Source organism: Adiantum capillus-veneris, chromosome 20 (assembly GCF_014529385.1).
Source record: "Adiantum capillus-veneris isolate H3 chromosome 20, ASM1452938v2, whole genome shotgun sequence".
Taxonomy (NCBI): domain Eukaryota; kingdom Viridiplantae; phylum Streptophyta; class Polypodiopsida; order Polypodiales; family Pteridaceae; genus Adiantum; species Adiantum capillus-veneris.
Genome location: NC_140950.1, coordinates 44,791,431 through 44,801,666, shown reverse-complemented (window position 1 = coordinate 44,801,666; position 10,236 = coordinate 44,791,431).

The following is a 10,236-nucleotide window of genomic DNA, read 5'->3' as shown; positions in this document are numbered from 1 at the left end:
GTGAGGGGAATCACTTTGGCTCGCTTGGTCAAAGCCCTAAACCGATGCCTTGGGTTGATAGGGGTTAGCCATCGCCTTGGTAAGCTAGTAGGCTTTTGGAAAACCTTCTTGAGGGTTCAAGGAGCTGAGAGTCGCACCTAGACTTGCCTTGGGGTGGTAGCCTTGTGATTGTGCTTCAATTTTACAATGAATGACTAAATCAAAACTTCCATGAGCTTCAAAAAAACTTTTGACAATGTACTAATAGATTAGGAGCTTTTTTATAGCCCATAGACAAGATAGACTTGAATGATTTATTAAGATTGTTCACATAGTTTTTAGGCTAGTAGGTTTATGAACATTCATTAGGCTAGGGTCATAATTGATTACTTTTGTTTCATGCATAAAACTGAAATTTCAAGTGGTTTAATCTTCACAAAAGTGTGAGGATTTTTTTGCTTTATGTGTCTAGTTTTTGACTATGATTAACCCATCTTTTAGAAGCAAAAAATCACTTTGCATGATTGTTCATTTATGCTTCATGTTTTATTCATTATTGGTGGCCTTTGATGCTCATTACTTGTTCTTATGTTTTGCAGCTCAACATTTCTTCCTTGGACTTGCTTTCTACCATGTCACCGTGTCTTGCTTCACTGGCACACGAGGACGTGCGCCAAATTAGGAAGGGGGGAGTGTTAGAAGCGGCTAACAGGCTACACCATTTATGCACCAAGTTGTGGATGTACCATAGTGCACAGTCTTTACTTTTCATTGTATAGGGCTTGGGCTCATTTAGGAGTTCCAAAGTTGTATGAGTCTAGGCTAGAGAGCTCACTTTATCCCATAGTTGAAGGGTTTGAGGCCCAAAACTATAAAAGAGCCCTATGCTTAATGAGAGGTCATTCTTGAGTGGTCCTTTTGAGAACTCTCTCCCTAGAGGAGGTCTTGATGACCTAGCCTTTGAGCTTAATGCCCATGCTTAGAAGGCTAGTGCTAATCACATGTAATTAGTGTAATCCTCTCTTAATTAACCTAGTCTTCATTATGCTGTCAATCATGTTTATCTACTTTCCTTCATTGTTTTGAAGTGTTGATCTTCTCTAATCTAACTCTTACTTATGCTAAGCTACTCCGATTAGTGGAGTCCTTATCTAACTCTCGCGATTAAGCGGAGTGGGCGTACTCGTGATTGAGGGATTAGAGTTGTCCTCTAATGGTGTGCTTGTGTGTGTGTAGGTTTAAGAAGCCTTGAGCTTAATTTAATTATGTGTGACTTGATTTGGACACCATGATTGGCATGGTTGGGGTGGCCGACTTGAATGCGATCTTGTGTGCTTAATCGTCAATGCATGTAATTAGAGTTGTGCTTGAGAGATTCCAAGATTAGTGTGTTTCACTTCGTTGCTTGATGTGTGTAGATGATTGCTTGAATTGATGCTTGATGTGCTATTAGCATTAGTTGTTTGGGATGATTTCTATTTGCATTGGAGGATGCACGCTCTTGAATCCTCTCAATCTTTGCATCCGATGACGCTCTCACACATTCTTTGTGTGATGCCTCCAAGCCCTAGCCGGGTCATGCTCTCTCTCTCCGGATTGATAGATTTGTGGGAGATTGCCTATGCTATGGCGAGCCTCCAACACAGGCTCTCAGCGTTATATATACGCGGCCCTCGATCGAGCCCGCTGGGTGTATTTTCATCTTGCTTTCATCTTCTGAGAGAGAGAGAGAGAGAGAGAGAGAGAGAGAGAGAGAGAGAGAGAGAGAGAGAGAGAGAGAGAGAGAGAGCGAGCTTGCGACCACCTTTGCAAGTACATCGAGAGGAGAGAAGAGAGAGGGTCGTGTAGGAGTGCACTCTGCGACGGCAGCAACAGAGTACCTTACCACACGATCCAGGTATGTGTTGTGTGTGTGTATGCGTTGTGTGATAGTGTGCCTTTTGTCGTACTGCGTGGCAGTAATAAGGTACCTTACCACACAATGGGAGTGTGTGTGTAAGCTGTTCTACGGAACAATGCTTATCACGGGGGCATCACCTCGGCGACGCGGGGAAGATGGTGTCATTGTGGTAAGTATTGGCCCACTGTTTTGGTACTATGTCGGTAACACGGTGTTGAGAAATTTGCGGTCTTGCCAGGAAATCACCGGGCTTATGGCTGTGAGAGTTTGTGAGAGAACTATATGAAGGAGTTAAACCATAGATTCCATGAAAACTAGGGTTTGGAAAGAAGTGCAATCAAAGAAGACCCACTCTTTCTCTCTTACACTCATACACACAAAGAAAGAACACAAAAGAGAATGTCAAAACAACACAAAGATGAAAACATCAAGGCTATGGTCATATCGTATCATGGGTAATATAAAAGGGTTAATAGATGAGTTAATGGCATTCAATTTTGATTGACCAAATAGGCTACGAATTGTTCTTTGGAATTGTAGTTTTGTGCTTACCATAATATATATATTTTGTCTAGTGATTGGAATTAATTGTGTGTACAAATCCTCTTGGTTCATAACAAGATAACTACGCTTACGTCAAAAGAAAAGTTATAGTCTATGAGAGATAGTATAATGGGATCCGGCGATAGAAGTATTTCATTGAGCCTTTCTGGGCCAAAGAGAAACACTATACGTTGTTGAAAGTGTATTTTATGGCTAATCCTTACGTTAATTGTAATAGATCGTATAGAGTGAAAGCGATAGAAATTATCATCATGTGGATTATTCATCTAGGATAACCCTAGTATGTGCAAAATGTAGATATGAGAGAAGAAAAGGGAAGAGAAGGGAAGAGAAGAGAAGAGAGTTTCCCTCCCAAGCCCTATTCTTGCCCATAGGCAATAAGGATACTGCGGGGAGAAATGTACCTGTAGCAAGGAGAACCTAAAATTTGTAGACAGGATGAATTACTAAGAGTGAGAGTAGGTTTGGTTAAGGAGATGAGATTAGATATATATATATGTTGGAATAGAGATGAAAAAGAAAACAACAAGAAATCAAGAAAACATCAATGTAGAACACATCTTACTTGACAAACCCTTCGGCACCATTATTGATGGAGAGAGAAGAAGAGGGGAGAATTCAACTTTGATTGATACGCCAAATCCAAGACCTTCTTTGATTAGAGTTGATCTTCCAAGGATAGCATGCAAGAATGGCTAGTCTTCCTCTAGGAGAAAGTGTAGGCTTAGGCTTATGTTAATGGCTAAGTACAATTTGGCATTACTACTCACCCCCTCATGAATTCCTCTCATCAATGGCTTGAATGATTAAGTGGTTTTCAAGGAAGAAGAGGTTCCCTTTTATAGGTGAAGAGAACCCCCAAGGGTTTACAGAAGAAGAGAAGAGCCAGTGTGATCAGAAACTGGAAAAGTTGGAAATGAGCTGTCCCTGCATGATGTGGGCAGACTGGGCTCCAGGATTTTGATCATATCTCCTCAACCGTGGCTCCAAATAAAAAAGTAAAAATATAGGCAAAAACTTCAGCTCATTACCAACGACTTCCTTATTATATGCATTTTCCAATTTAGATTGGAACCTTGTGTAAAAAAATCATTAAAATAGGGTCCATTTCTGGCAGCAAAAGTCTTCCTGTGGTCCCCTTAGCCTAGACTTTCATTTGATTCCAAAGGACACCTCATGCCATATGAAAGCATGACATTGCTCCTTGACAAAGTTTTGTAATCATGCTTGCAATAATGCATTAAAATAAGTGTATCTTTGAAATCATGCCACCTAGTGTCCCACTAGGATTGGATTCCCTCCTAGTAGCTATTGAAAAAGAAATATAAGAAAAATACATAGAATATATATAGATTGGAAATTACCCTAGATATAGGATCTAGATAGGGTGTGAGATAATAATGAGATGGTAGAAAGAAAGAATCAATGCTTTTGGCCCCAAGTTAAAGAGGCGGAGCTATTGACGCTTTTCCCATAGTACTTTTTTATGGTAAAGTAAGAATACGTTACCCTTGAGATAAATAATAGGATGAGATAGAAAACTTATTGTTATACTTACATATGTATATGTACATTATAGGAAACATAATTATGTATCTAAAAAGCTACAAGATAGATCTTGTAGCATGTGTTCCCACTATGTACGTGTCACAGCACGACATCCACCCCCTCTAAACTTGCACATCCTCCGGTATGTGCCACATTTTCTCTTTGTTGTAAGATCAGTCCTCTTGTACATCTTCCTTGCTTTCTTCTTCACTGGATGATTCCAAAGATTCATCTTCACATGTGTTTTGCTCTTCCTCCTCGTCAACATTTTCTGGATCATTGTCACCTCTTCTCTTAAACATTTTGATCCTTTTTCCTGCAATGGGAATCTTTACTTCTGTACCATCTAGTTCAGACAAGCTGTAAGTAGCATTTTCATGCACATGCTTTACAACATACGGTCCAAACCATCTTTTTGAGAACTTACGCATGAATGTGTGCTGGTTGTCAAGGCTACTATCATACACTAAAACCCAGTCACCTTTGTCAATTTCTTTGCTCTTGAGCCGATGTCACTTATCAAAGTAGTCCTTGTTTTTCAATCTTTCATTTTTGAGTCGTTCTTTTGCTGCCTCAATGTCTCCAGGTCTTCTCTCTAGTTGCCTTATGCGCAATGCAAGAAGATCTTCCCTGCTAAGCCCCTCTTGCCAAGGTAGTACATTCCATGTGGGAATTGTATCTTCAATCGGCATCATTGGCTTTTGACCATACATTAGCTCCGCAGGCATGTAGCCATTTACCATCACCTCTATTTGCACACCAATAGAATACATGAGGTCGCTAAAGGGAGCTTTCACGAAAACAAAGAAGGGTGGAAGCGTTCAATTGTATGGATTGAAGTCCCACGATTGGCACAAGATGCTTTAGGTAATCTTCATAATCCTCATTCTATCTATAGATTGTGTGTATGACTATCAATCACTTTCCCTTTTCCTGATTTACATTGTAGTTCATTCTATCGGTGAGTATGTGTATAAGGTAGGACAAGAAAGTCAGGGATGCTATTTTCAAATTAGGAGAGCTAGTAAGGTACACCACAAGACTCCACTCAACTACACATTTTTTAGTTGTCAAGTCTCTGCTTTCGATTGCAAGCTAAAATTGATCATACCCTGAGTAGAGATCTCCCATTGAGTAGATTGCCCTCCCTGCAAATGCCTCTGCAAACTCATCCACAATTGGACCTGTACCTACATTTCTAATTGTCACCTTGTTTACTGGTTGCATATCTTGGATGAAGCGTAGAGAACCATTCTTCTTTGGAACTGTGAACCATTTGTTTGAGTATGGAGCACAAGAAGGCTCCAAGATTCCCATTTTGATTTTCTCATTCAGTAGCTCTACTAACTTTGGCAAATGAGCCTTTGGAACCGGAATAGACTGCAGATTCCAAGGCACATGAGGTATTGTGAAAATTACCATAGGAGCTACAATAGAAGCATCAACACATCCTATCTCATGTGGCTCAAATGCAAAAGCCTTACCATGCTTTCAAAGCATTTCTTTGAAGCACTTTGTCTCCTCCTGTGTTAGAAACTCCTCGCAACCAATCTGTAACTCTTGAAAAGACTCCTTTGTGAAGGTATGCCCGATATTTTTAGGATTCCTTAAACTTGGTTGCAAAGAAGCTTGCTCAATCTTTTCCCTGTTGTTGGGTGGTAAGGGTGAAGCTACTGGTTTCACCTTCTTTGCTACACTCTTGTATTTAGTTTCAACATGGACTTCTGGGCCAACTGTTTGGTTTTCTTTAAAGACTTCTATTACTTGATACATTTCCATAGAGCAAACTTCCACAACTTCATTTTCAAGATGCAAACTAGACCCCATTATAGCATCAAGCTCACCCATAGTATCTACAAAAGAAACTTTCTCACACAAACCCAAAACATTTTCAGTAGGCTTTAGCAACCCACTCTTTTTCATGCCTATTTGTACATTATGTACGTATTGCCTCTCACATCTCTTCAAATCTTCAAGTTTTGTAAAACATACTGATCCATTCCTTGTTACCAAGGAGCTCCTTGAGAAAGTTTCACCTATTTTTGGATCAGGCGAGACCCTTTTTCTTTCTGTACCACTGTAATCCCGCTTTACAATGGTACTTGGCCAAAGCCCATCATTTCTCTCTAATCATGAAACTCTTTGCTCACCTTTGGTAGAGGATGTTGTCTGAGGTTGTCACGATTTCTTTCATGGTTTACACAAGCTGTGAGAAATTGGACAGCTCATTTACCATCTTTGCTACGTATGCTAGCATATGCTGAACCATCATCCATTACCTTTGTTTCCATTCGATCTCCCACAATGTAGGGCTGTCCAAGGATGAGATGATATGAAGATATATCCTGTACAAAGAAGTTTTGGTCAATCTTTACATCACCTATTGTCACCTTCACACCTGGACATGCTACATACCATCCAGCCATGATCTATGTCCATCGGCCATTTGTCACCTTCACCGGATGAATTGTTTGCCACTTTTACCATCCAGCCATGATCTATGTCCATCGGCCATTTGTACTTGTTGTAGAGACTCTTTGACATTATGTTTATTTCTGAACCATGGTCAATCAATGCAACAAATGGCTCTTCAAGATCACCTACCTTGACCAAAGTTTCTGTAGTAGCCCTTGCCTAGTGACTTCGTGAATAGTAGCTCCTAGGAATATCATCAACTTCTTCATCATCATTTGAGAAATGCCCTTGCTTCACTCTCCCACTAGATTGGTAGCATCCTACCATAGCTCCATCATCCTCCTTATTTTGCAGCTGCATCCCTTGTGTCTTCGAGGTTTCCGCTTCAACCTATGGACGAGAAACTTTAGCAAGGGTTTGCCTCTTCCTCTTGATGATGTCAATGATCTCCTCATGGAATTCACGCTTTGCAATGCCAAGAACTTCTCCCAGAGTAAACTCAATCTTGCTATTCAAGATCCTTTCCTCCAAGAATTTCTTTAAATCTGTAGCAACCTCAATATCAGATTGTAGTTTATAAGTTGGGCCTTTTGTCTTACCTTTTGTTGGCTCTTTCTTCTTTCCTGTTGTAGACTCCTCCATGAGTAATTCAGGTGGAGATGCTCCTTGTGGTGAGGGTGCTTGAGAAGGCATTGAGTTGCTTCTTCCCCCACTTCTAGAAGCTCTTTTTGATGGTCCTTCACCAGCATTCTCACGTCTGCACTTCTCTTCTACAATTGCCTCATTTTGTTGGCATTTTGTAATGTAGGCATGCACTGACAATGAGTCCATTGGATCATTCCATCCTGTTTCTAGACGTATGCAATCACCTGCTTCATCTAGAATCTCTTTTGTAAGCTTTCCCTTTTTAGCTAATTGCATGACATTTGGCCAAATTTGACCATGATGGTCACTCACCTGTTCATCACTAAGATGCTCAATTTTTACTCCATAAGTAGCTGCCTCAACTGAAGAGGTGGCATGCTTAGTTGCCATATCTTCAACTAAGGTTTGCATTCCCCCCTTCCCAAAGTTAGTTCTCAAGGGTAGACCTGTCTCTCTTAAGTGGATATTACCATCCTTAAAAAAGACAACATCTTTTGACAAAGCATCACTAAAATCATCACAATCCCTTCTTACATGGTTTGTACTATCACACCAAATACATCTATTAACAAACCCTTCTTTGGGCTGTTGTCTTTGCCTAGAAAGTGGCCCTGACGGTTGGCCTTTTTCTTCAAGCTTTGCAAGCTTCACCTTCAAGTCACACATTCCCTTCACAAGCTCCCCTAACATGTTCTCTAATTTCTGGAGCAACAACTAGCTCAAAGCTTTGAATCATCTCACCTTCTGACACGCGATGCAGCTCCATCTCCTTCACATACTCGCGTAAGTACTTGGTTACATCTTTGCCATCGAACTGATCCATTCTATTGACGACTGCTTGTATGGCCTTCATTGCTAAAATGTCCCTTCTATCAATGGCATGTTGTTGTTGCATGAACATTGAAAATGCTTGAAACATTTGCATTGTTGTTGGGTCAAAATGCATACCCTATTGCTCAACATGATCACCCATGGTTACCCACAAACTCTCACCCTGGCAGTTTCACGTCGGGTTCACCAAAAATATGTCGATAAATTTGCGGTCTTGCCAAGAAAGCACCGGGCTTATGGCTGTGAGAGTTTGTGAGAGTACTCAAAAAAACTATATGAAGGAGTTAAACCATAGATGCCATGAAAACTAGGGTTTGGAAAGAAGTGCAATCAAAGAAGACCCACTCTTTCTCTCTTGCACTCACACACACAAAGAAATAATGCAAAAGAGAATGTCAAAACAACACAAAGATGAAAACATCAAGGCTATGGTCATATCGTATCATGGGTAATATGAAAGGGTTAATAGATGAGTTAATGGCATTCAATCTTGATTGACCAAATAGGCTACGAATTATTCTTTGGAATTGTAGTTTTGTGCTTACCATAATATATATATTTTGTCTAGTGATTGGGATTAATTGTGTGTACAAATCCTCTTGGTTCATAACAAAATAACTACGCTTAAGTCAAAACAAAAGTTATAGTCTATGAGAGGTAGTATAATGGGATCCGGGGAAGTATTTCATTGAACCTTTCTGGGCCAAAGAGAAACACTATACGTTGTTGAAAGTGTATTTTACAGCTAATCCATACGTTAATTCTAATAGATCGTACAAAGTGAAAGCGATAGAAATTATCATCATGTGGATTATTCATCTATGATAACTCTAGTATGTGCAAAATGTATATATGAGAGAAGAAAAGGGAAGAGAAGAGAAGAGAGTTTCCCTCCCAAGCCCTATTCTTGCCCATAGGCAATAAGGATACTGCGGGGAGAGATGTACCTGTAGCAAGGAGAACCTAAAATTTGTAGAGAGGATTAATTACTAAAAGTGAGAGTAGTTTTGGTTAAGGAGATGAGAGTAGATATATATATATATATATATATGTTGGAATAGAGATGAAAAAGAAAACAACAAGAAATCAAGAAAACATCAATGCAGAACACATCTTACTTGATAAACCCTTCGGCACCATTATTGATGGAGAGAGAAGAAGAGGGGAGAATTCAACTTTGATTGATACGCCAAATCCAAGACCTTCTTTGATTAGAGTTGATCTTCCAAGGATAGCATGCAAGAATGACTAGTCTTCCTCTAGGAGAAAGTGTAGGCTTAGGCTTATGTTAATGGCTAAGTACAATTTGGCATTACTACTCACTCCCTCATGAATTCCTCTCATCAATGGCTTGAATGATTAAGTGGTTTTCAAGGAAGAAGAGTCCCCCTTTTATAGGTGAGAACCCCCAAATGTTTACAAAAGAAGAGAAGAGCCAGTGTGATCAGAAACTGGAAAAGTTGGAAATGAGCTGTCCCTGCATGATGTGGGCAGACTGGGCTCCAAAATTTTGATCATATCTCCTCAACCGTGGCTCCAAATAAAAAAGTAAAAATATGGACAGAAACTTCAGCTCATTACCTACGACTTTCTTTTTAAGTGCATTTTCCAATTTGGATTAAAACCTTGTGTAAAAAAATGATCAAAATAGGGTCTATTTCTGGCAGCAAAAGTCTTCCTGTGGTCCCCTTAGCCTAAACTTTCATTTGATTCCAAAGGACACGTCATGCCAAAGTTTTGTAATCATGCTTGCAATAATGCATTAAAATAAGTGTATCTTTGAAATCATGCCACCTAGTGTCCCACTAGGATTTGATTCCCTCCTAGTAGCTATTTAAAAACAAATATAAGAAAAATATGAAAAATACATAGAATATATATAGATTGGAAATTACCCTAGATATAGGATCTAGATAGGGTGTGAGATAATAATGAGATGGTAGAAAGAAAGAATGAATGCTTTTGGACCCAAGTTAAAGAGGCGGAGCTATTGACCCTTTTCTCATAGTACTTTTTTATGGTAAAGTAAGAATACATTACACTTGAGATAAATAATAGGATGAGATAGAAAGCTTATTGTTATACTTACATATGCATATGTACATTATAGGAAATATAATTATGTATCTAAAAGGTTACAAGATAGATCTTGTAGCATGTGTTCCCACTATGTACGTGTCACAGCACGACAACGGCGAATCTAGTGTCCTTATGGTAAGTCAACTTCCCTTCCCCTTTCCCAAAAAACATATGGGCATCGATCGATAATGCGACTATATGATATTCGTATGCAGGCCATTGTTTTTCCTTAGATTTAGGCGGCACTCGATCGGTAACGCGGCCAATTGAGTGTC